General features: G+C 42.5%; 1 long non-coding RNA gene and 14 other non-coding genes across 15 annotated transcripts; all 15 read right to left on the reverse strand.

Moving 5' to 3' along the window:
- Positions 1-375: 375 nt before the first annotated feature.
- Positions 376-482, reverse strand: LOC135536621 (U6 spliceosomal RNA). The gene has a single exon (XR_010455015.1). It is a non-coding gene; the product is annotated as a U6 spliceosomal RNA (small nuclear RNA).
- An 839-nt stretch (positions 483-1321) lies between these two features.
- LOC135536622 (U6 spliceosomal RNA) lies at positions 1322-1428 on the reverse strand. The gene has a single exon (XR_010455016.1). It is a non-coding gene; the product is annotated as a U6 spliceosomal RNA (small nuclear RNA).
- An 838-nt stretch (positions 1429-2266) lies between these two features.
- Positions 2267-2373, reverse strand: LOC135536623 (U6 spliceosomal RNA). Its single transcript, XR_010455017.1, has one exon. It is a non-coding gene; the product is annotated as a U6 spliceosomal RNA (small nuclear RNA).
- Positions 2374-3213: 840 nt separating this feature from the next.
- On the reverse strand, positions 3214-3320 carry LOC135536642 (U6 spliceosomal RNA). The gene has a single exon (XR_010455035.1). It is a non-coding gene; the product is annotated as a U6 spliceosomal RNA (small nuclear RNA).
- Positions 3321-4154: 834 nt separating this feature from the next.
- Positions 4155-4261, reverse strand: LOC135536624 (U6 spliceosomal RNA). The gene has a single exon (XR_010455018.1). It is a non-coding gene; the product is annotated as a U6 spliceosomal RNA (small nuclear RNA).
- Positions 4262-5103: 842 nt separating this feature from the next.
- Positions 5104-5210, reverse strand: LOC135536625 (U6 spliceosomal RNA). Its single transcript, XR_010455019.1, has one exon. It is a non-coding gene; the product is annotated as a U6 spliceosomal RNA (small nuclear RNA).
- An 841-nt stretch (positions 5211-6051) lies between these two features.
- On the reverse strand, positions 6052-6158 carry LOC135536644 (U6 spliceosomal RNA). The gene has a single exon (XR_010455037.1). It is a non-coding gene; the product is annotated as a U6 spliceosomal RNA (small nuclear RNA).
- Positions 6159-6996: 838 nt separating this feature from the next.
- On the reverse strand, positions 6997-7103 carry LOC135536626 (U6 spliceosomal RNA). The gene has a single exon (XR_010455020.1). It is a non-coding gene; the product is annotated as a U6 spliceosomal RNA (small nuclear RNA).
- Positions 7104-7933: 830 nt separating this feature from the next.
- Positions 7934-8040, reverse strand: LOC135536627 (U6 spliceosomal RNA). The gene has a single exon (XR_010455021.1). It is a non-coding gene; the product is annotated as a U6 spliceosomal RNA (small nuclear RNA).
- Positions 8041-8887: 847 nt separating this feature from the next.
- Positions 8888-8994, reverse strand: LOC135536628 (U6 spliceosomal RNA). Its single transcript, XR_010455022.1, has one exon. It is a non-coding gene; the product is annotated as a U6 spliceosomal RNA (small nuclear RNA).
- An 838-nt stretch (positions 8995-9832) lies between these two features.
- LOC135536629 (U6 spliceosomal RNA) lies at positions 9833-9939 on the reverse strand. Its single transcript, XR_010455023.1, has one exon. It is a non-coding gene; the product is annotated as a U6 spliceosomal RNA (small nuclear RNA).
- Positions 9940-10780: 841 nt separating this feature from the next.
- On the reverse strand, positions 10781-10887 carry LOC135536630 (U6 spliceosomal RNA). The gene has a single exon (XR_010455024.1). It is a non-coding gene; the product is annotated as a U6 spliceosomal RNA (small nuclear RNA).
- Positions 10888-11728: 841 nt separating this feature from the next.
- Positions 11729-11835, reverse strand: LOC135536632 (U6 spliceosomal RNA). The gene has a single exon (XR_010455026.1). It is a non-coding gene; the product is annotated as a U6 spliceosomal RNA (small nuclear RNA).
- Positions 11836-12690: 855 nt separating this feature from the next.
- On the reverse strand, positions 12691-12793 carry LOC135536646 (U6 spliceosomal RNA). Its single transcript, XR_010455039.1, has one exon. It is a non-coding gene; the product is annotated as a U6 spliceosomal RNA (small nuclear RNA).
- Positions 12794-13560: 767 nt separating this feature from the next.
- Positions 13561-20702, reverse strand: LOC135536604 (uncharacterized). Its single transcript, XR_010455012.1, has 2 exons — positions 20534-20702; positions 13561-14812 (listed from the first exon to the last, which is right to left on the reverse strand). It is a non-coding gene; the product is annotated as an uncharacterized LOC135536604 (long non-coding RNA).
- Positions 20703-22531: the final 1829 nt, after the last annotated feature.

A 22531-nucleotide genomic window follows, 5' to 3' on the forward strand; every position in this document is an offset into this window, starting at 1 on the left:
ACCCAAGTCTCTCTCCAATTCATTTGTAGATATTAAATAAAGTTGGAACAGAGTGCAACCTTGTCTCACTCCCCAATTAATTTCTAAACTTTGAATAAAGTTGAACTCAGACTGCAACCGTGCCTAACTCGACAATTATTTGTCTGCATGTTGAATAAGTTGGTCTCAGGCTGCAACCTTGTCTCACTCCCCATTTCAAAATAAGGAAGGCTTCACAAATTTTCCTGTCATTCTACTGTAGACTGAGCTTCTCTCATCCAGCATTTCCCCTCCTCCTTAGACTAGACTGAGGGGAATGGACAATTTATTCCCCCGGGTCACTACCGCCCAATCTTCTCTGTTTGGTTCCAATTTCTCTGTGTCTCGACGTGTGAGGAAAATAAGGAGCGCTTCACGGATTTGCGTGTCATCCTTTCGCAGGGGCCATGCTAATCTTCTCTGTATCGATCCAATTTTAGTATATGTGCTGCCAAAGCGAGCACAATGCAGAGGTATGAGAGGCCCTCATATATAGATCACAACCCCTCTGAAGGTTCTGGTCATGGTTGGGGTCAAACAGAGTTCAGACCCTCAAAAACCACCCCTAGAATATTGCTGTGATGTTGAAACTTTCTTTGGAGATGTAGAACTTGAAATAGAATTGACTTTAGATTTTTTAAAGATTGATCTTAGACTAAAATGTAGTTTAAAAACAAAGCCTTTTATGATTCAGGACTCTTGGTCTGTAACCCCTCCCTCACCTGCTGCTTTTAGTTGCTCCTCCCCAAGTCTTTGTTCCCCTGCCCCGACCACTTCCCACGTTTTCTGCAACATGGCCTGGCCAAGGATACTTATAGCTAACTCCCCAATTCGTAGAGAGAGAGAGAGAGAGAGACTGACTTTGACGTCTGTTTAAAATGTTGTGACATTCAAGTTTGTTATGTTTAATACAACTGGACTAAAATTGAACCCAAGTCTCTCTCCAATTCATTTGTAGATATTGAATAAAGTTGGAACAGAGTGCAACCTTGTCTCACTCCCCAATTAATTTCTAAACTTTGAATAAAGTTGAACTCAGACTGCAACCGTGCCTAACTCGACAATTATTTGTCTGCATGTTGAATAAGTTGGTCTCAGGCTGCAACCTTGTCTCACTCCCCATTTCAAAATAAGGAAGGCTTCACAAATTTTCCTGTCATTCTACTGTAGACTGAGCTTCTCTCATCCAGCATTTCCCCTCCTCCTTAGACTAGACTGAGGGGAATGGACAATTTATTCCCCCGGTCACTACCGCCCAATCTTCTCTGTTTGGTTCCAATTTCTCTGTGTCTCGACGTGTGAGGAAAATAAGGAGCGCTTCACGGATTTGCGTGTCATCCTTTCGCAGGGGCCATGCTAATCTTCTCTGTATCGATCCAATTTTAGTATATGTGCTGCCAAAGCGAGCACAATGCAGAGGTATGAGAGGCCCTCATATATAGATCACAACCCCTCTGAAGGTTCTGGTCATGGTTGGGGTCAAACAGAGTTCAGACCCTCAAAAACCACCCCTAGAATATTGCTGTGATGTTGAAACTTTCTTTGGAGATGTAGAACTTGAAATAGAATTGACTTTAGATTTTTTAAAGATTGATCTTAGACTAAAATGTAGTTTAAAAACAAAGCCTTTTATGATTCAGGACTCTTGGTCTGTAACCCCTCCCTCACCTGCTGCTTTTAGTTGCTCCTCCCCAAGTCTTTGTTCCCCTGCCCCGACCACTTCCCACGTTTTCTGCAACATGGCCTGGCCAAGGATACTTATAGCTAACTCCCCAATTCGTAGAGAGAGAGAGAGAGAGACTGACTTTGACGTCTGTTTAAAATGTTGTGACATTCAAGTTTGTTATGTTTAATACAACTGGACTAAAATTGAACCCAAGTCTCTCTCCAATTCATTTGTAGATATTGAATAAAGTTGGAACAGAGTGCAACCTTGTCTCACTCCCCAATTAATTTCTAAACTTTGAATAAAGTTGAACTCAGACTGCAACCGTGCCTAACTCGACAATTATTTGTCTGCATGTTGAATAAGTTGGTCTCAGGCTGCAACCTTGTCTCACTCCCCATTTCAAAATAAGGAAGGCTTCACAAATTTTCCTGTCATTCTACTGTAGACTGAGCTTCTCTCATCCAGCATTTCCCCTCCTCCTTAGACTAGACTGAGGGGAATGGACAATTTATTCCCCCGGGTCACTACCGCCCAATCTTCTCTGTTTGGTTCCAATTTCTCTGTGTCTCGACGTGTGAGGAAAATAAGGAGCGCTTCACGGATTTGCGTGTCATCCTTTCGCAGGGGCCATGCTAATCTTCTCTGTATCGATCCAATTTTAGTATATGTGCTGCCAAAGCGAGCACAATGCAGAGGTATGAGAGGCCCTCATATATAGATCACAACCCCTCTGAAGGTTCTGGTCATGGTTGGGGTCAAACAGAGTTCAGACCCTCAAAAACCACCCCTAGAATATTGCTGTGATGTTGAAACTTTCTTTGGAGATGTAGAACTTGAAATAGAATTGACTTTAGATTTTTTAAAGATTGATCTTAGACTAAAATGTAGTTTAAAAACAAAGCCTTTTATGATTCAGGACTCTTGGTCTGTAACCCCTCCCTCACCTGCTGCTTTTAGTTGCTCCTCCCCAAGTCTTTGTTCCCCTGCCCCGACCACTTCCCACGTTTTCTGCAACATGGCCTGGCCAAGGATACTTATAGCTAACTCCCCAATTCGAGAGAGAGAGAGAGAGAGAGACTGACTTTGACGTCTGTTTAAAATGTTGTGACATTCAAGTTTGTTATGTTTAATACAACTGGACTAAAATTGAACCCAAGTCTCTCTCCAATTCATTTGTAGATATTGAATAAAGTTGGAACAGAGTGCAACCTTGTCTCACTCCCCAATTAATTTCTAAACTTTGAATAAAGTTGAACTCAGACTGCAACCGTGCCTAACTCGACAATTATTTGTCTGCATGTTGAATAAGTTGGTCTCAGGCTGCAACCTTGTCTCACTCCCCATTTCAAAATAAGGAAGGCTTCACAAATGTTCCTGTCATTCTACTGTAGACTGAGCTTCTCTCATCCAGCATTTCCCCTCCTCCTTAGACTAGACTGAGGGGAATGGACAATTTATTCCCCCCGGGTCACTACCGCCCAATCTTCTCTGTTTGGTTCCAATTTCTCTGTGTCTTGACGTGTGAGGAAAATAAGGAGCGCTTCACGGATTTGCGTGTCATCCTTTCGCAGGGGCCATGCTAATCTTCTCTGTATCGATCCAATTTTAGTATATGTGCTGCCAAAGCGAGCACAATGCAGAGGTATGAGAGGCCCTCATATATAGATCACAACCCCTCTGAAGGTTCTGGTCATGGTTGGGGTCAAACAGAGTTCAGACCCTCAAAAACCACCCCTAGAATATTGCTGTGATGTTGAAACTTTCTTTGGAGATGTAGAACTTGAAATAGAATTGACTTTAGATTTTTTAAAGATTGATCTTAGACTAAAATGTAGTTTAAAAACAAAGCCTTTTATGATTCAGGACTCTTGGTCTGTAACCCCTCCCTCACCTGCTGCTTTTAGTTGCTCCTCCCCAAGTCTTTGTTCCCCTGCCCCGACCACTTCCCACGTTTTCTGCAACATGGCCTGGCCAAGGATACTTATAGCTAACTCCCCAATTCGTAGAGAGAGAGAGAGAGAGACTGACTTTGACGTCTGTTTAAAATGTTGTGACATTCAAGTTTGTTATGTTTAATACAACTGGACTAAAATTGAAAGTCTCTCTCCAATTCATTTGTAGATATTGAATAAAGTTGGAACAGAGTGCAACCTTGTCTCACTCCCCAATTAATTTCTAAACTTTGAATAAAGTTGAACTCAGACTGCAACCGTGCCTAACTCGACAATTATTTGTCTGCATGTTGAATAAGTTGGTCTCAGGCTGCAACCTTGTCTCACTCCCCATTTCAAAATAAGGAAGGCTTCACAAATTTTCCTGTCATTCTACTGTAGACTGAGCTTCTCTCATCCAGCATTTCCCCTCCTCCTTAGACTAGACTGAGGGGAATGGACAATTTATTCCCCCGGGTCACTACCGCCCAATCTTCTCTGTTTGGTTCCAATTTCTCTGTGTCTCGACGTGTGAGGAAAATAAGGAGCGCTTCACGGATTTGCGTGTCATCCTTTCGCAGGGGCCATGCTAATCTTCTCTGTATCGATCCAATTTTAGTATATGTGCTGCCAAAGCGAGCACAATGCAGAGGTATGAGAGGCCCTCATATATAGATCACAACCCCTCTGAAGGTTCTGGTCATGGTTGGGGTCAAACAGAGTTCAGACCCTCAAAAACCACCCCTAGAATATTGCTGTGATGTTGAAACTTTCTTTGGAGATGTAGAACTTGAAATAGAATTGACTTTAGATTTTTTAAAGATTGATCTTAGACTAAAATGTAGTTTAAAAACAAAGCCTTTTATGATTCAGGACTCTTGGTCTGTAACCCCTCCCTCACCTGCTGCTTTTAGTTGCTCCTCCCCAAGTCTTTGTTCCCCTGCCCCGACCACTTCCCACGTTTTCTGCAACATGGCCTGGCCAAGGATACTTATAGCTAACTCCCCAATTCGTAGAGAGAGAGAGAGAGAGAGAGACTGACTTTGACGTCTGTTTAAAATGTTGTGACATTCAAGTTTGTTATGTTTAATACAACTGGACTAAAATTGAACCCAAGTCTCTCTCCAATTCATTTGTAGATATTGAATAAAGTTGGAACAGAGTGCAACCTTGTCTCACTCCCCAATTAATTTCTAAACTTTGAATAAAGTTGAACTCAGACTGCAACCGTGCCTAACTCGACAATTATTTGTCTGCATGTTGAATAAGTTGGTCTCAGGCTGCAACCTTGTCTCACTCCCCATTTCAAAATAAGGAAGGCTTCACAAATTTTCCTGTCATTCTACTGTAGACTGAGCTTCTCTCATCCAGCATTTCCCCTCCTCCTTAGACTAGACTGAGGGGAATGGACAATTTATTCCCCCCGGTCACTACCGCCCAATCTTCTCTGTTTGGTTCCAATTTCTCTGTGTCTCGACGTGTGAGGAAAATAAGGAGCGCTTCACGGATTTGCGTGTCATCCTTTCGCAGGGGCCATGCTAATCTTCTCTGTATCGATCCAATTTTAGTATATGTGCTGCCAAAGCGAGCACAATGCAGAGGTATGAGAGGCCCTCATATATAGATCACAACCCCTCTGAAGGTTCTGGTCATGGTTGGGGTCAAACAGAGTTCAGACCCTCAAAAACCACCCCTAGAATATTGCTGTGATGTTGAAACTTTCTTTGGAGATGTAGAACTTGAAATAGAATTGACTTTAGATTTTTTAAAGATTGATCTTAGACTAAAATGTAGTTTAAAAACAAAGCCTTTTATGATTCAGGACTCTTGGTCTGTAACCCCTCCCTCACCTGCTGCTTTTAGTTGCTCCTCCCCAAGTCTTTGTTCCCCTGCCCCGACCACTTCCCACGTTTTCTGCAACATGGCCTGGCCAAGGATACTTATAGCTAACTCCCCAATTCGTAGAGAGAGAGAGAGAGAGAGACTGACTTTGACGTCTGTTTAAAATGTTGTGACATTCAAGTTTGTTATGTTTAATACAACTGGACTAAAATTGAACCCAAGTCTCTCTCCAATTCATTTGTAGATATTGAATAAAGTTGGAACAGAGTGCAACCTTGTCTCACTCCCCAATTAATTTCTAAACTTTGAATAAAGTTGAACTCAGACTGCAACCGTGCCTAACTCGACAATTATTTGTCTGCATGTTGAATAAGTTGGTCTCAGGCTGCAACCTTGTCTCACTCCCCATTTCAAAATAAGGAAGGCTTCACAAATTTTCCTGTCATTCTACTGTAGACTGAGCTTCTCTCATCCAGCATTTCCCCTCCTCCTTAGACTAGACTGAGGGGAATGGACAATTTATTCCCCCGGGTCACTACCGCCCGAATCTTCTCTGTTTGGTTCCAATTTCTCTGTGTCTCGACGTGTGAGGAAAATAAGGAGCGCTTCACGGATTTGCGTGTCATCCTTTCGCAGGGGCCATGCTAATCTTCTCTGTATCGATCCAATTTTAGTATATGTGCTGCCAAAGCGAGCACAATGCAGAGGTATGAGAGGCCCTCATATATAGATCACAACCCCTCTGAAGGTTCTGGTCATGGTTGGGGTCAAACAGAGTTCAGACCCTCAAAAACCACCCCTAGAATATTGCTGTGATGTTGAAACTTTCTTTGGAGATGTAGAACTTGAAATAGAATTGACTTTAGATTTTTTAAAGATTGATCTTAGACTAAAATGTAGTTTAAAAACAAAGCCTTTTATGATTCAGGACTCTTGGTCTGTAACCCCTCCCTCACCTGCTGCTTTTAGTTGCTCCTCCCCAAGTCTTTGTTCCCCTGCCCCGACCACTTCCCACGTTTTCTGCAACATGGCCTGGCCAAGGATACTTATAGCTAACTCCCCAATTCGTAGAGAGAGAGAGAGAGAGACTGACTTTGACGTCTGTTTAAAATGTTGTGACATTCAAGTTTGTTATGTTTAATACAACTGGACTAAAATTGAACCCAAGTCTCTCTCCAATTCATTTGTAGATATTGAATAAAGTTGGAACAGAGTGCAACCTTGTCTCACTCCCCAATTAATTTCTAAACTTTGAATAAAGTTGAACTCAGACTGCAACCGTGCCTAACTCGACAATTATTTGTCTGCATGTTGAATAAGTTGGTCTCAGGCTGCAACCTTGTCTCACTCCCCATTTCAAAATAAGGAAGGCTTCACAAATTTTCCTGTCATTCTACTGTAGACTGAGCTTCTCTCATCCAGCATTTCCCCTCCTCCTTAGACTAGACTGAGGGGAATGGACAATTTATTCCCCCCGGTCACTACCGCCGAATCTTCTCTGTTTGGTTCCAATTTCTCTGTGTCTTGACGTGTGAGGAAAATAAGGAGCGCTTCACGGATTTGCGTGTCATCCTTTCGCAGGGGCCATGCTAATCTTCTCTGTATCGATCCAATTTTAGTATATGTGCTGCCAAAGCGAGCACAATGCAGAGGTATGAGAGGCCCTCATATATAGATCACAACCCCTCTGAAGGTTCTGGTCATGGTTGGGGTCAAACAGAGTTCAGACCCTCAAAAACCACCCCTAGAATATTGCTGTGATGTTGAAACTTTCTTTGGAGATGTAGAACTTGAAATAGAATTGACTTTAGATTTTTTAAAGATTGATCTTAGACTAAAATGTAGTTTAAAAACAAAGCCTTTTATGATTCAGGACTCTTGGTCTGTAACCCCTCCCTCACCTGCTGCTTTTAGTTGCTCCTCCCCAAGTCTTTGTTCCCCTGCCCCGACCACTTCCCACGTTTTCTGCAACATGGCCTGGCCAAGGATACTTATAGCTAACTCCCCAATTCGTAGAGAGAGAGAGAGAGACTGACTTTGACGTCTGTTTAAAATGTTGTGACATTCAAGTTTGTTATGTTTAATACAACTGGACTAAAATTGAACCCAAGTCTCTCAATTCATTTGTAGATATTGAATAAAGTTGGAACAGAGTGCAACCTTGTCTCACTCCCCAAATTTCTAAACTTTGAATAAAGTTGAACTCAGACTGCAACCGTGCCTAACTCGACAATTATTTGTCTGCATGTTGAATAAGTTGGTCTCAGGCTGCAACCTTGTCTCACTCCCCATTTCAAAATAAGGAAGGCTTCACAAATTTTCCTGTCATTCTACTGTAGACTGAGCTTCTCTCATCCAGCATTTCCCCTCCTCCTTAGACTAGACTGAGGGGAATGGACAATTTATTCCCCCGGGTCACTACCGCCCAATCTTCTCTGTTTGGTTCCAATTTCTCTGTGTCTCGACGTGTGAGGAAAATAAGGAGCGCTTCACGGATTTGCGTGTCATCCTTTCGCAGGGGCCATGCTAATCTTCTCTGTATCGATCCAATTTTAGTATATGTGCTGCCAAAGCGAGCACAATGCAGAGGTATGAGAGGCCCTCATATATAGATCACAACCCCTCTGAAGGTTCTGGTCATGGTTGGGGTCAAACAGAGTTCAGACCCTCAAAAACCACCCCTAGAATATTGCTGTGATGTTGAAACTTTCTTTGGAGATGTAGAACTTGAAATAGAATTGACTTTAGATTTTTTAAAGATTGATCTTAGACTAAAATGTAGTTTAAAAACAAAGCCTTTTATGATTCAGGACTCTTGGTCTGTAACCCCTCCCTCACCTGCTGCTTTTAGTTGCTCCTCCCCAAGTCTTTGTTCCCCTGCCCCGACCACTTCCCACGTTTTCTGCAACATGGCCTGGCCAAGGATACTTATAGCTAACTCCCCAATTCGTAGAGAGAGAGAGAGAGAGAGAGAGAGAGACTGACTTTGACGTCTGTTTAAAATGTTGTGACATTCAAGTTTGTTATGTTTAATACAACTGGACTAAAATTGAACCAAGTCTCTCTCCAATTCATTTGTAGATATTGAATAAAGTTGGAACAGAGTGCAACCTTGTCTCACTCCCCAATTAATTTCTAAACTTTGAATAAAGTTGAACTCAGACTGCAACCGTGCCTAACTCGACAATTATTTGTCTGCATGTTGAATAAGTTGGTCTCAGGCTGCAACCTTGTCTCACTCCCCATTTCAAAATAAGGAAGGCTTCACAAATTTTCCTGTCATTCTACTGTAGACTGAGCTTCTCTCATCCAGCATTTCCCCTCCTCCTTAGACTAGACTGAGGGGAATGGACAATTTATTCCCCCGGGTCACTACCGCCCAATCTTCTCTGTTTGGTTCCAATTTCTCTGTGTCTCGACGTGTGAGGAAAATAAGGAGCGCTTCACGGATTTGCGTGTCATCCTTTCGCAGGGGCCATGCTAATCTTCTCTGTATCGATCCAATTTTAGTATATGTGCTGCCAAAGCGAGCACAATGCAGAGGTATGAGAGGCCCTCATATATAGATCACAACCCCTCTGAAGGTTCTGGTCATGGTTGGGGTCAAACAGAGTTCAGACCCTCAAAAACCACCCCTAGAATATTGCTGTGATGTTGAAACTTTCTTTGGAGATGTAGAACTTGAAATAGAATTGACTTTAGATTTTTTAAAGATTGATCTTAGACTAAAATGTAGTTTAAAAACAAAGCCTTTTATGATTCAGGACTCTTGGTCTGTAACCCCTCCCTCACCTGCTGCTTTTAGTTGCTCCTCCCCAAGTCTTTGTTCCCCTGCCCCGACCACTTCCCACGTTTTCTGCAACATGGCCTGGCCAAGGATACTTATAGCTAACTCCCCAATTCGTAGAGAGAGAGAGAGAGAGACTGACTTTGACGTCTGTTTAAAATGTTGTGACATTCAAGTTTGTTATGTTTAATACAACTGGACTAAAATTGAACCCAAGTCTCTCTCCAATTCATTTGTAGATATTGAATAAAGTTGGAACAGAGTGCAACCTTGTCTCACTCCCCAATTAATTTCTAAACTTTGAATAAAGTTGAACTCAGACTGCAACCGTGCCTAACTCGACAATTATTTGTCTGCATGTTGAATAAGTTGGTCTCAGGCTGCAACCTTGTCTCACTCCCCATTTCAAAATAAGGAAGGCTTCACAAATTTTCCTGTCATTCTACTGTAGACTGAGCTTCTCTCATCCAGCATTTCCCCTCCTCCTTAGACTAGACTGAGGGGAATGGACAATTTATTCCCCCGGGTCACTACCGCCCAATCTTCTCTGTTTGGTTCCAATTTCTCTGTGTCTCGACGTGTGAGGAAAATAAGGAGCGCTTCACGGATTTGCGTGTCATCCTTTCGCAGGGGCCATGCTAATCTTCTCTGTATCGATCCAATTTTAGTATATGTGCTGCCAAAGCGAGCACAATGCAGAGGTATGAGAGGCCCTCATATATAGATCACAACCCCTCTGAAGGTTCTGGTCATGGTTGGGGTCAAACAGAGTTCAGACCCTCAAAAACCACCCCTAGAATATTGCTGTGATGTTGAAACTTTCTTTGGAGATGTAGAACTTGAAATAGAATTGACTTTAGATTTTTTAAAGATTGATCTTAGACTAAAATGTAGTTTAAAAACAAAGCCTTTTATGATTCAGGACTCTTGGTCTGTAACCCCTCCCTCACCTGCTGCTTTTAGTTGCTCCTCCCCAAGTCTTTGTTCCCCTGCCCCGACCACTTCCCACGTTTTCTGCAACATGGCCTGGCCAAGGATACTTATAGCTAACTCCCCAATTCGAGAGAGAGAGAGAGAGAGAGAGACTGACTTTGACGTCTGTTTAAAATGTTGTGACATTCAAGTTTGTTATGTTTAATACAACTGGACTAAAATTGAACCCAAGTCTCTCTCCAATTCATTTGTAGATATTGAATAAAGTTGGAACAGAGTGCAACCTTGTCTCACTCCCCAATTAATTTCTAAACTTTGAATAAAGTTGAACTCAGACTGCAACCGTGCCTAACTCGACAATTATTTGTCTGCATGTTGAATAAGTTGGTCTCAGGCTGCAACCTTGTCTCACTCCCCATTTCAAAATAAGGAAGGCTTCACAAATTTTCCTGTCATTCTACTGTAGACTGAGCTTCTCTCATCCAGCATTTCCCCTCCTCCTTAGACTAGACTGAGGGGAATGGACAATTTATTCCCCCGGGTCACTACCGCCCAATCTTCTCTGTTTGGTTCCAATTTCTCTGTGTCTCGACGTGTGAGGAAAATAAGGAGCGCTTCACGGATTTGCGTGTCATCCTTTCGCAGGGGCCATGCTAATCTTCTCTGTATCGATCCAATTTTAGTATATGTGCTGCCAAAGCGAGCACAATGCAGAGGTATGAGAGGCCCTCATATATAGATCACAACCCCTCTGAAGGTTCTGGTCATGGTTGGGGTCAAACAGAGTTCAGACCCTCAAAAACCACCCCTAGAATATTGCTGTGATGTTGAAACTTTCTTTGGAGATGTAGAACTTGAAATAGAATTGACTTTAGATTTTTTAAAGATTGATCTTAGACTAAAATGTAGTTTAAAAACAAAGCCTTTTATGATTCAGGACTCTTGGTCTGTAACCCCTCCCTCACCTGCTGCTTTTAGTTGCTCCTCCCCAAGTCTTTGTTCCCCTGCCCCGACCACTTCCCACGTTTTCTGCAACATGGCCTGGCCAAGGATACTTATAGCTAACTCCCCAATTCGAGAGAGAGAGAGAGAGAGAGAGACTGACTTTGACGTCTGTTTAAAATGTTGTGACATTCAAGTTTGTTATGTTTAATACAACTGGACTAAAATTGAACCCAAGTCTCTCTCCAATTCATTTGTAGATATTGAATAAAGTTGGAACAGAGTGCAACCTTGTCTCACTCCCCAATTAATTTCTAAACTTTGAATAAAGTTGAACTCAGACTGCAACCGTGCCTAACTCGACAATTATTTGTCTGCATGTTGAATAAGTTGGTCTCAGGCTGCAACCTTGTCTCACTCCCCATTTCAAAATAAGGAAGGCTTCACAAATTTTCCTGTCATTCTACTGTAGACTGAGCTTCTCTCATCCAGCATTTCCCCTCCTCCTTAGACTAGACTGAGGGGAATGGACAATTTATTCCCCCGGGTCACTACCGCCCAATCTTCTCTGTTTGGTTCCAATTTCTCTGTGTCTCGACGTGTGAGGAAAATAAGGAGCGCTTCACGGATTTGCGTGTCATCCTTTCGCAGGGGCCATGCTAATCTTCTCTGTATCGATCCAATTTTAGTATATGTGCTGCCAAAGCGAGCACAATGCAGAGGTATGAGAGGCCCTCATATATAGATCACAACCCCTCTGAAGGTTCTGGTCATGGTTGGGGTCAAACAGAGTTCAGACCCTCAAAAACCACCCCTAGAATATTGCTGTGATGTTGAAACTTTCTTTGGAGATGTAGAACTTGAAATAGAATTGACTTTAGATTTTTTAAAGATTGATCTTAGACTAAAATGTATTTTAAAACAAAGCCTTTTATGATTCAGGACTCTTGGTCTGTAACCCCTCCCTCACCTGCTGCTTTTAGTTGCTCCTCCCCAAGTCTTTGTTCCCCTGCCCCGACCACTTCCCACGTTTTCTGCAACATGGCCTGGCCAAGGATACTTATAGCTAACTCCCCAATTCGTAGAGAGAGAGAGAGAGAGAGACTGACTTTGACGTCTGTTTAAAATGTTGTGACATTCAAGTTTGTTATGTTTAATACAACTGGACTAAAATTGAACCCAAGTCTCTTCCAATTCATTTGTAGATTTGAATGTTGTTTTCAACAGAGTGCAACCTTGTCTCACTGACGTCCAATGTCATTTCTAAACTTTGAATAAAGTTCCCCAATTAATTTCAGATTGCAACTCAGACTGCCTAACTCGACAATTATTTGTCTGCATGTTGAATAAGTTGGTCTCAGGCTGCAACCTTGTCTCACTCCCCCATTTCAAAATAAGGAAGGCTTCACAAATTTTCCTGTCATTCTACTGTAGACTGAGCTTCTCTCATACAGCATTTCCCCTCCTCCTTAGACTAGACTGAGGGGAATGGACAATTTATTCCCCCGGGTCACTACCGCCGAATCTTCTCTGTTTGGTTCCAATTTCTCTGTGTCTCGACGTGTGAGGAAAATAAGGAGCGCTTCACGGATTTGCGTGTCATCCTTTCGCAGGGGCCACGCTAATCTTCTCTGTATCGATCCAATTTTAGTATATGTGCTGCCAAAGCGAGCCTCAAACAAAGCTTGCCCTCATATATAGATAGATTCATATATAGATCACAACCCATCTGAAGGTTCTGGTCATGGTTGGGGTCAAACAGAATTCAGGATTGGTGGGACACTGTGGGACAGTTGATTTTACATAGGTTAATGCGATTAGCATGAGGTTGTAATGTAAGTAACAAGAACATTTCCCAGGACATAGACATATCTGATATTGGCAGAAATCTTAAATTCTTGTTAATCTGACTGCACTGTCTAATTTACAGTAGCTATTACAGTGATACACCGTGCTATTGTGTGAGGAAAGAGCACAGTTTTGAACATGAAAAGTTATTAATAAACAAACTGGGCACATTTTGGCAGTCTTCATACCATTTTTTTTACAGAAATGCAATGGTTCATTGGATCAGACTAAAACTTTGCATGTACGCTGCTGCCATCTAGTGGCCAATATGTAGAATGCACCTGGCCTTTCTGTTTCATTTCAAAGATGGTACAAAAAAATATTTTTTTTCATAGTATTATCTTTTACCAGGTCTAATGTGTTATATTCTCCTACATTCCGTTCACCTTTCTACAAACTTTAAAGTGTTTCCTTTCAAATGGTACCAAGAAAATGCATATCCTTACTTCAGGGCCTGAGCTACAGGCAGTTAGATTTAGGTATGTAATTTTAGGTGAAAATTGGGGGAAAAAGGGGGGCCAATCCTTAAGAGGTTTTTAGCTTTTTGAGGCTTTGAGCACCGGGTCAAAGAGTGATAACAGGCACATAAGCTCAGTCTCTAGTAGGAGTTTTAATGATGAACCAGAGTATACAAGTGGTCTGTGTACAGAGGGAAACAGAATGTAAATCCAATAAACAATATACATTAAATAATAAATGTTAGCTCAATCTCTATACACAATTTACAATGATAGAAAAATAACACCATAATTCCTCCCGTGGGAGTTCACATGACAACACCAACTGGGCTAATCACACAATAGTAATACATAGTAGGAGAACTGGTGATCTTTTGCGCAGGGGCCAAAATAATAATAATAATATAAAATAATAATTTAAAAAAAATAAAAAATATTTTATGTGTGCTTGATCTTGTGAACTATGTAACTCTTATCTTCTGATAATTTCAACATAATCTCCCAGATGTCGTCTTTCCAAATATACCAAGTTTTTGCATGTCAGAATAATGTAATTACACATGAATAGCAGTTACTTTTGTCTATTTGGGTTGGAAATCTACATTTTGATTTCATGTGTGTCTCATAAGTTTCTAAATTCCCTTACCGGGTATAACTCTTCGCACACTGCAAGCATTGGAATGGCTTCTCTCGTGTATATTCTCTTATGCGCTTTCAGATCCCATTCCACACTGAGAGCATTGGAAAGGCCTCTCTACAGAGTGTTTGCTTTTTTTTATGTCCCCTAATGATAATACTTATTTTCACACTGGGAGTAGTTATAGGGCTTGTCTCTTGTGTGTGTGTATATATATCTTATGTGATTTAAGGGACCCCAACCTTGTAAAACTCTTTCCACACTGGGAGCAGTGGTAAGGCTTGACCCCGGTGTGTGTTCTCTCATGCTCGTTCAGTTGCCCTGACCAGCTAAAACTACTTTTACAATGGGAACAGTGGTAAGGCTTTTCCCCTGTGTGTATTCTTTTATGAGATTTCAGGTCCCCTGATCGGGAAAATGTCCTTCCACACTGAGAGCATTGGAATGGTTTTTCCCCTGTGTGTATTCTCTTATGCTCGTTCAGATGTGTTGACTGGATAAATCTCTTTCCACACTGGAAGCATTGGTAAGGTTTGTCTCCTGTGTGTATTCTTTTATGTATTTCAAGGCTCCCTAACCGTGTAAAACTCTTTCCACACTGAGAGCAGTGATAAGGCTTCTTCCCTGCATGTGTTCTCGTATGGTTTTTCAGGCTCCATAAACGGGTATAACTCTTTCCACACTGGGAACAGTGGTGTCGTCTCAATGGTTCAGATGTCTCTGGTTCCTCTGAGTCGGGTCGCTCTTCTGCCAAAGAGAAACAGAGTGGTTAAAACAGGAGACCTGAATGAAATCTCCACATACATTTTAGTAATTTATCAGACCCTCTTATCCAGAGAGACTTACAGGCAAGTGCTCTTAGCATGTGATGCATGTGCTCCATTGTCTCTTAGCATGTGATGCATGTGCTCCATTGTCTCTTAGCATGTGATGCATGTGCGCCATTGTTCACATGACCCATGTATTTTACACTGCGTGGCTTTAAGGGAATAGTATGGTCACTATTCAGAGCAACTTGTTAGTGCATCCATCTTAAGGTAGCTTGGTGAGACAACCACAACAGTGATAGTAAATACAGTTTCCCTCAATTAGATGTGATAATGTATAATGACCTGGCCTGTGTCCCATAATAGAACCAGGCTAATAATGACTAGCAATCTTTTAAATGAACATTCCCCTGTGTTCTTACATTGATTTAAATTTATTTACCGTAACAGCAAAGAAAAGAGATACCGCGACAACAAAACAAAAACATTGAGGAGGACTGATTTCCCCCCATTTTTTCTCTCTCTCAAAATCACATTTTTCAATAGAAAAACATAATTGAATGTTCTAATTCCACAACAATGCTTAAACCACATCAGGGGAAATCTGGGAAAACCTGAATGTTTGTGTGTAGTTACCCTTTAATTCAAGTGGCACCAGCAAGACAGTCTTGTTTGTCTAGCAGTGCTTCTGTAGCGCAGTTGTGACGGGGAGTTTTCAAAACAAAATGGCCAATGCATTGATGCAAATAATCACGATTCTGCCAGGTAGGATAATTTTTAATTGTCTTTCCGTCTACCCGAAGACATAAGCATTGCAAACGGCTACCCGAAGACATAAGCATCGCTAGCGGCTACCCGAAGACATAAGCATCGCTAACGGCTACACGAAGACATAAGCATCGCTAACGGCTAAACGAAGACATAAGCATCGCTAATGAAGACATAAGCATCGCTAACGGCTACACAAAGACATTAGCATCGCTAACGGCTACACGAAGACATAATCATCGCTAACGGCTACCCGAAGACATGAGCATCGCTAACGGCTACACGAAGACATGAGCATCGCTAACGGCCGAAGACATGAGCATCGCTAACGGCTACCCAAGAGCATCGCTAACGGCTACCCGAAGACATGAGCATCGCTAACGGCTACCCGAAGACATTAGCATCGCTAACGGCTACCCGAAGACATAAGCATCGCTAACGGCTACACGAAGACATAAGCATCGCTAACGGCTACACGAAGACATAAGCATCGCTAACGGCTACCCGAAGACATAAGCATCGCTAACGGCTACACGAAGACATAAGCATCGCTAACGGCTACACGAAGACATACACAGGGTTGCTCAGGTACATTTGCCACGCAGACTGGGTTCAGCACCACTGAAAACTGTCCCGGGGACAAGATCTAACGATATGCCAGGAAACATAGCGCTTTAACGGCTACACGAAGACATAAGCATCGAACTACTTTTTCAAGCACATTGTAATTTTCACATTTTTAAGTGTAATTGTTGTAATAGTCTACACAAGACATAAGCATCGCTAACGGCTACACGAAGACATAAGCATCGCTAACGGCTACACGAAGACATGATAGTAAGCATCGCTAACGGCTACCCGTAGACAGTCTGTCCTCAGTCTGTCCACGAAGTCCATGTGATACAGTCTGTCCCATGTGATAGTATGTCTGATAAGTCAGTCTGTCCATGAGCATCGCTAACGGCTACCCGAAGACATGAGCATCGCTAACGGCTACCCGAAGACATGAGCATCGCTAACGGCTACCCGAAGACATGAGCATCGCTAACGGCTACACGAAGACATAAGTCCATGTGGTAGTAGTGATAGTAGTCAATCTGTCCATGTGGTACTAGTCAGTCTGTCCATGTGATAGACAGTCCATGTGGAGCATCGCATGTGATAACGGCTACTGTCCGAAGACATGTAGCATCGCTAACGGCTGGTCATTCTGTCCGAAGACATGAGCATCGCTAACGGCTGTCCCGAAGACATGAGCATCTGTCCTAACGGCTACACGTGAAGACATGAGCATCACGTGGTAACAGGCACACAAGACATGAGCATCTGTCCACTAGTAGTCAGTCTGTCCACGTGATAGTAGTCAGTCTGTCCACGTGAAGTAGTCAGTCTGTCCACGTGATAGTAGTCAGTCCATGTGGTATAGTCAGTCTGCATGAGGTAGTAGTCAGTCTGTCCGATAAGTCACATAAGTCATCGCTAACGTCTGCTACAGTCTGTCCGAAGACATAGTAGTCATCGCTAGTAGTCAGTCTGTCCATGTGAAGACATAAGCATCTGCATGTGATAACAGTCTGCTAGTCACTGTCCAAGACATAAGCATCGCTAACGGCTAGTCAGTCTGAAGACATAAGCAGTCTGTCCACGTGATAGTAGTCAGTCTGTCCACGTGGTAGTAGTCAGTCTGTCCACGTGGTAGTAGTCAGTCTGTCCACGTGGTAGTAAGTCCACGTGATAGTAGTCAGTCTGTCCACGTGATAGTAGTCAACGTGGTAGTCAGTCTGTCCATGTGATAGTAGAGTCTGTCCATGTGGTAGTAGCAGTCGCATGAGGTAACAGTCTGTCCACGTGATAGTAGTCAGTCTGTCCATGTGATTAGACATTAGCAGTCTGCATGAGGTAGTAGTCAGTCTGTCCATGTGATAGTAGTCAGTCTGTCCATGTGATAGTGGTCAGTCTGTCCATATAGTGGACTGTCCATGTGATACACTGTCCACCTGCAACATGAGGTTGAACGTGATATTCAGTCTGTCCACGTGAATAGTCAGTTGTCCACGTGATAGTAGTCAGTCTGTCCACGTGGTAGTATTTGTCCACGTGGTAGTAGTCAGTCTGTAATGGTAGTAGTCAGCAGATAGTAAGTTTCACGTGATAGTAGTCAGTCTGGGACAAGTCAGTCTGTCCAACGAGTCATGTCCAAGAACTGAAGTAAGTCTGTTTTTTCAGCAGATTCATTGTTATTTTCCATTTTTCTGTGTAAGTTGTAATAGTCTACAAGCATAATTAATCTCCATGTGATAGTAGTCACATGTGATAGTAGTCAGTCTGTCTTAAGTAGTCAGTCTGTCCATTGATAGTAGTCAGTCTGTCCATATGATTAGTCATTTTCCAATAAGTATTGTTGTAGTATCATTCTGTCCATGTGATAGTGGTCACTGTCCATGTGATAGTAGTCAGTCTGCATAAAAACATCTGTCCATGTGGTAGTACATCCAATTAACATTCTATAATATGTCAGTTGTTATCACGTTAGCATCTACCTGACTAATATAAACAGCCTGACGTGGTAGTAATAAACAGTTTGTCCACGTGATAGTAGTCAGTCTGTCCACGTGATAGTAAGTCTGTCCATGTGATAGTAGTCAGTCTGTCCATGTGGTAGTAGTCAGTCTGTCCATGTGGTAGTAGTCAGTCTGTCCATGTGATAGTAGTCAGTCTGTCCATGTGATAGTAGTCAGTCTGTCCATGTGGTAGTAGTCAGTCTGTCCATGTGATAGTAGTCAGTCCTGTCCATGTGATAGTAGTCAGTCTGTCCCAGTCTGTCCATGTGGTAGTAGTCAGTCTGTCCATGTGATAGTAGTCAGTCTGTCCATGTGGTAGTAGTCAGTCTGTCCATGAGGTAGTAGTAGTCAGTCTGTCCATGAGTAGTCAGTCTGTCCATGTGATAGTAGTCAGTCTGTCCATGTGGTAGTAGTCAGTCTGTCCATGAGGTAGTAGTCAGTCTGTCCATGAGGTAGTAGTCAGTCTGTCCAGTAGTCAGTCTGTCCATGTGGTAGTAGTCAGTCTGTCCATGAGGTAGTAGTCAGTCTGTCCATGTGATAGTAGTCAGTCTGTCCATGTGTAGTGGTCAGTCTGTCCATGATAGTGGTAGTAGTCAGTCTGTCCATGTGGTTGTAGTCAGTCTGTCCATGTGGTAGTAGTCAGTCTGTCCATGAGGTAGTAGTCAGTCTGAGGTAGTAGTGATAGTAGTCAGTCTGTCCATGAGGTAGTAGTCAGTCTGTCCATGTGGTAGTAGTCAGTCTGTCCATGAGGTAGTAGTGGTAGTAGTCAGTCTGTCCATGAGTAGGTAGTAGTCAGTCTGTCCATGTGGTAGTAGTCAGTCTGTCCATGTGGTAGTAGTCAGTCTGTCCATGAGGGTAGTAGTCCATGGTAGTAGTCAGTCTGTCCATGATAGTCAGTCTGTCCATGTGATAGTCAGTCTGTCCATGTGATAGTGGTCAGTCTGTCCATGTGGTAGTAGTCAGTCTGTCCATGTGGTAGTAGTCAGTCTGTCCATGTGATAGTAGTCAGTCTGTCCATGTGGTAGTAGTCAGTCTGTCCTAGTAGTCAGTCTGTCCATGTGTAGTAGTCAGTCTGTCCATGTGATAGTAGTCAGTCTGTCCATGTGATAGTAGTCAGTCTGTCCATGTGTAGTAGTCAGTCTGTCCATGTGGTAGTGTAGTCAGTCTGTCCATGTGGTAGTAGTCAGTCTGTCCATGTGATAGTAGTCAGTCTGTCCATGTGGTAGTGTAGTCAGTCTGTCCATGTGATAGTAGTCAGTCTGTCCATGTGGTAGTAGTCAGTCTGTCCATGTGGTAGTAGTCAGTCTGTCCATGTGGTAGTAGTCAGTCTGTCCATGTAGTAGTCAGTGTCCATGTGATAGTGGTCAGTCTGTCCATGTGGTAGTAGTCAGTCTGTCCATGTGGTAGTAGTCAGTCTGTCCATGTGATAGTAGTCAGTCTGTCCATGTGATAGTAGTCAGTCTGTCCATGTGATAGTAGTCAGTCTGTCCACGTGGTAGTAGTCAGTCTGTCCATGTGATAGTAGTCAGTCTGTCCATGTGATAGTAGTCAGTCTGTCCATGTGATAGTAGTCAGTCTGTCCACGTGATAGTAGTCAGTCTGTCCATGTGATAGTAGTCAGTCTGTCCATGTGGTAGTAGTCAGTCTGTCCATGAGGTAGTAGTCAGTCTGTCCATGTGATAGTAGTCAGTCTGTCCATGTGATAGTGGTCAGTCTGTCCATGTGATAGTAGTCAGTCTGTCCATGTGATAGTAGTCAGTCTGTCCATGTGGTAGTAGTCAGTCTGTCCATGTGATAGTAGTCAGTCTGTCCATGTGGTAGTAGTCAGTCTGTCCATGTGATAGTAGTCAGTCTGTCCATGTGATAGTAGTCAGTCTGTCCATGTGATAGTAGTCAGTCTGTCCATGTGATAGTAGTCAGTCTGTCCATGTGATAGTAGTCAGTCTGTCCATGTGATAGTAGTCAGTCTGTCCATGTGATAGTAGTCAGTCTGTCCATGTGGTAGTAGTCAGTCTGTCCATGTGATAGTAGTCAGTCTGTCCATGTGATAGTAGTCAGTCTGTCCATGTGATAGTAGTCAGTCTGTCCATGTGATAGTAGTCAGTCTGTCCATGCCAAACAAAGGAGCTGCCACCTGAGTGGCACAGCGGTCTAAAGCACTGCATCACAGTGCTTGAGGTGTCACTACAGACCTGGGTTCGATCCCAGAATTAACAGAACTCTGCTGGTTGTCCTGGTAACAGGTGAAGCTGGTTGAGAGAATGCCAAGAGTGTGCAAAGCTGTATTTGTATTAGTTGGGGACAGCCCTACTGGGAACAGCTACCAGTGGTCAGATCTATTGTTTTTGTTCAAACTAAACTACAGCACTTACTTTGATGTGTCAAATCTGATCCTTTCTTCTCTTCTCCTCCTCTCACAGTTCCACTCAGCCCCGTTGTTTTCCTGTAGTCCACCAGCAGCACAGACAACCTCTTCATACCCAGCAGTAAGGTGATACTGGGAGAGGCACGACACGGGGACTCCGGAAGGGAGGAAGGGCTAGCGTTGTCCTGGTAACCATAAAGAGGGGACACAGACACATATAATTATGGATGCTGATGTCACTGTTGACCTAAAGTGCTTTACAGAAATCCAGCCCAGACCCTGATAGAGCAAGTTGTATGCTAGACCAGACCAAGCTGTACCATCTGGTGTTCTGATCTGGAGAGACTCTTCTCTTCCTCGTCAGCATCCGGATGTTGTTGAGGCTCCCCAGAGGATCCACCATAGTCATGTCTCTCTCCTGTGTGAATGAGAACATCAAACAAACATATGGTGAACTTATGACCGTCTATTGCAATCATAGTCTTACAAGAGGCATAGATATGATATATATCAAGAATATGTCGAAACAGGGCAAAAATGACCACATTCATCATGATTTTTAAAAATATATTATAGTTCAACAACTGCATAGTTTGTGCCCCTGTTTTTAAGACAATACTCACTGGTGTTAATCGGATCTTCTGTCTCCTCCTCTTTCACTCCCAAAACGTCTTCCTCCTTCACCTTAATTAAGACAGCATCCTCTTCCTCTATAAAAGGTTCTTCCTCTTTCCCCCCTATAACATCCTCCTCTTCCACTCTGGCTGCCTCCATCCCCTCTTTTACTCCTAAAGGTTCTTTATATTTTTTCACGATAACATCCTCCTCTTCTTCTTTCAACGTGATAGTCTCCTCTTCCTCCTTTTTCATTCTGAAAGCGTCTTCCTCTTCCTCTTCCACTGTGACAGCCTCAATCCCCTCTTCCACTCCAAAATGTTCTTCCTCTTCTTTCACTATAACAGCTTCCTCTTCCTCCTTTTTCATTCTGAAAGGTTCTTTCTTTTCTTTCATTGTAACACCCTCCTCTTCTTCATCTTTCACGACAATGTTCAGCGCCAGAGCTTCTTTCTCCGTCCAGTAGATATCTTCTTCTTTAACAGGGGATGAGTAGTTTAATGAGCTCATGGTCAGGGATGTTAGTTAGGTAGCATTAGCGACGAGCCTAGTGCTAGGCTCAGTATCAATCTTTAACAAGTTTGCAAATTGAACAAGCAAATTAGGTTAAATTTAACCAGTAGATACGTCAACATAATTGTGTTTAAAACACTGATATTAGCTAATGTACATAACCGTGGTCTAAAGCGTCAATATTTCAGTTTTTAGTTATACAGTTTTATGTTGACTAGCAAGCTACCTCGGTGGTTGAAATAGTTGCCGTGTTGTTGTTCCTGAAGAAGCGTCCCGTCCAGTCCATTATACGTCACGCAAGAAGCATCACCCGAAAGACGCTCATCGCCATCTGCTGACTGGAGTGGGTAAAACTTTCTGTTTAACAATAAGCTGATATATTTTCTCTTACGTCTTACAAATAATACGTTTCTGTATACAGACGTAGAAGCTTAATATGAATATGTAGATGATTAATAAATACTTCTACGAATAGGTTGTGTGTTAAAACACATTTGTTTTAATACTCTGTTCATTTTTCACATTCGTTTTTATTAGATGTGACCATACTTTTGCCTTAAAGCCACGCTTTATACCATACAAATCATCCTGTAAACAACAGAACAAATGCATCACATGCAAATAGCCCTTGATTATCAGAGGGGTGTATTATGACATCATATAGAACTACTCAGACATTCCAAATATCACTTGATTATCAGAGGGGTGTATTATGACATCATATAGAACTACTCAGACATTCCAAATATCACTTGATTATCAGAGGGGTGTATTATGACATCATATAGAACTACTCAGACATTCCAAATATCACTTGATTATCAGAGGTGTGTATTATGATGTCAGAACTACTTGCCCTGCTGGACACAACAGAGCA

This window comes from Oncorhynchus masou, unplaced genomic scaffold, assembly GCF_036934945.1.
Source record: "Oncorhynchus masou masou isolate Uvic2021 unplaced genomic scaffold, UVic_Omas_1.1 unplaced_scaffold_643, whole genome shotgun sequence".
NCBI lineage: Eukaryota > Metazoa > Chordata > Actinopteri > Salmoniformes > Salmonidae > Oncorhynchus > Oncorhynchus masou.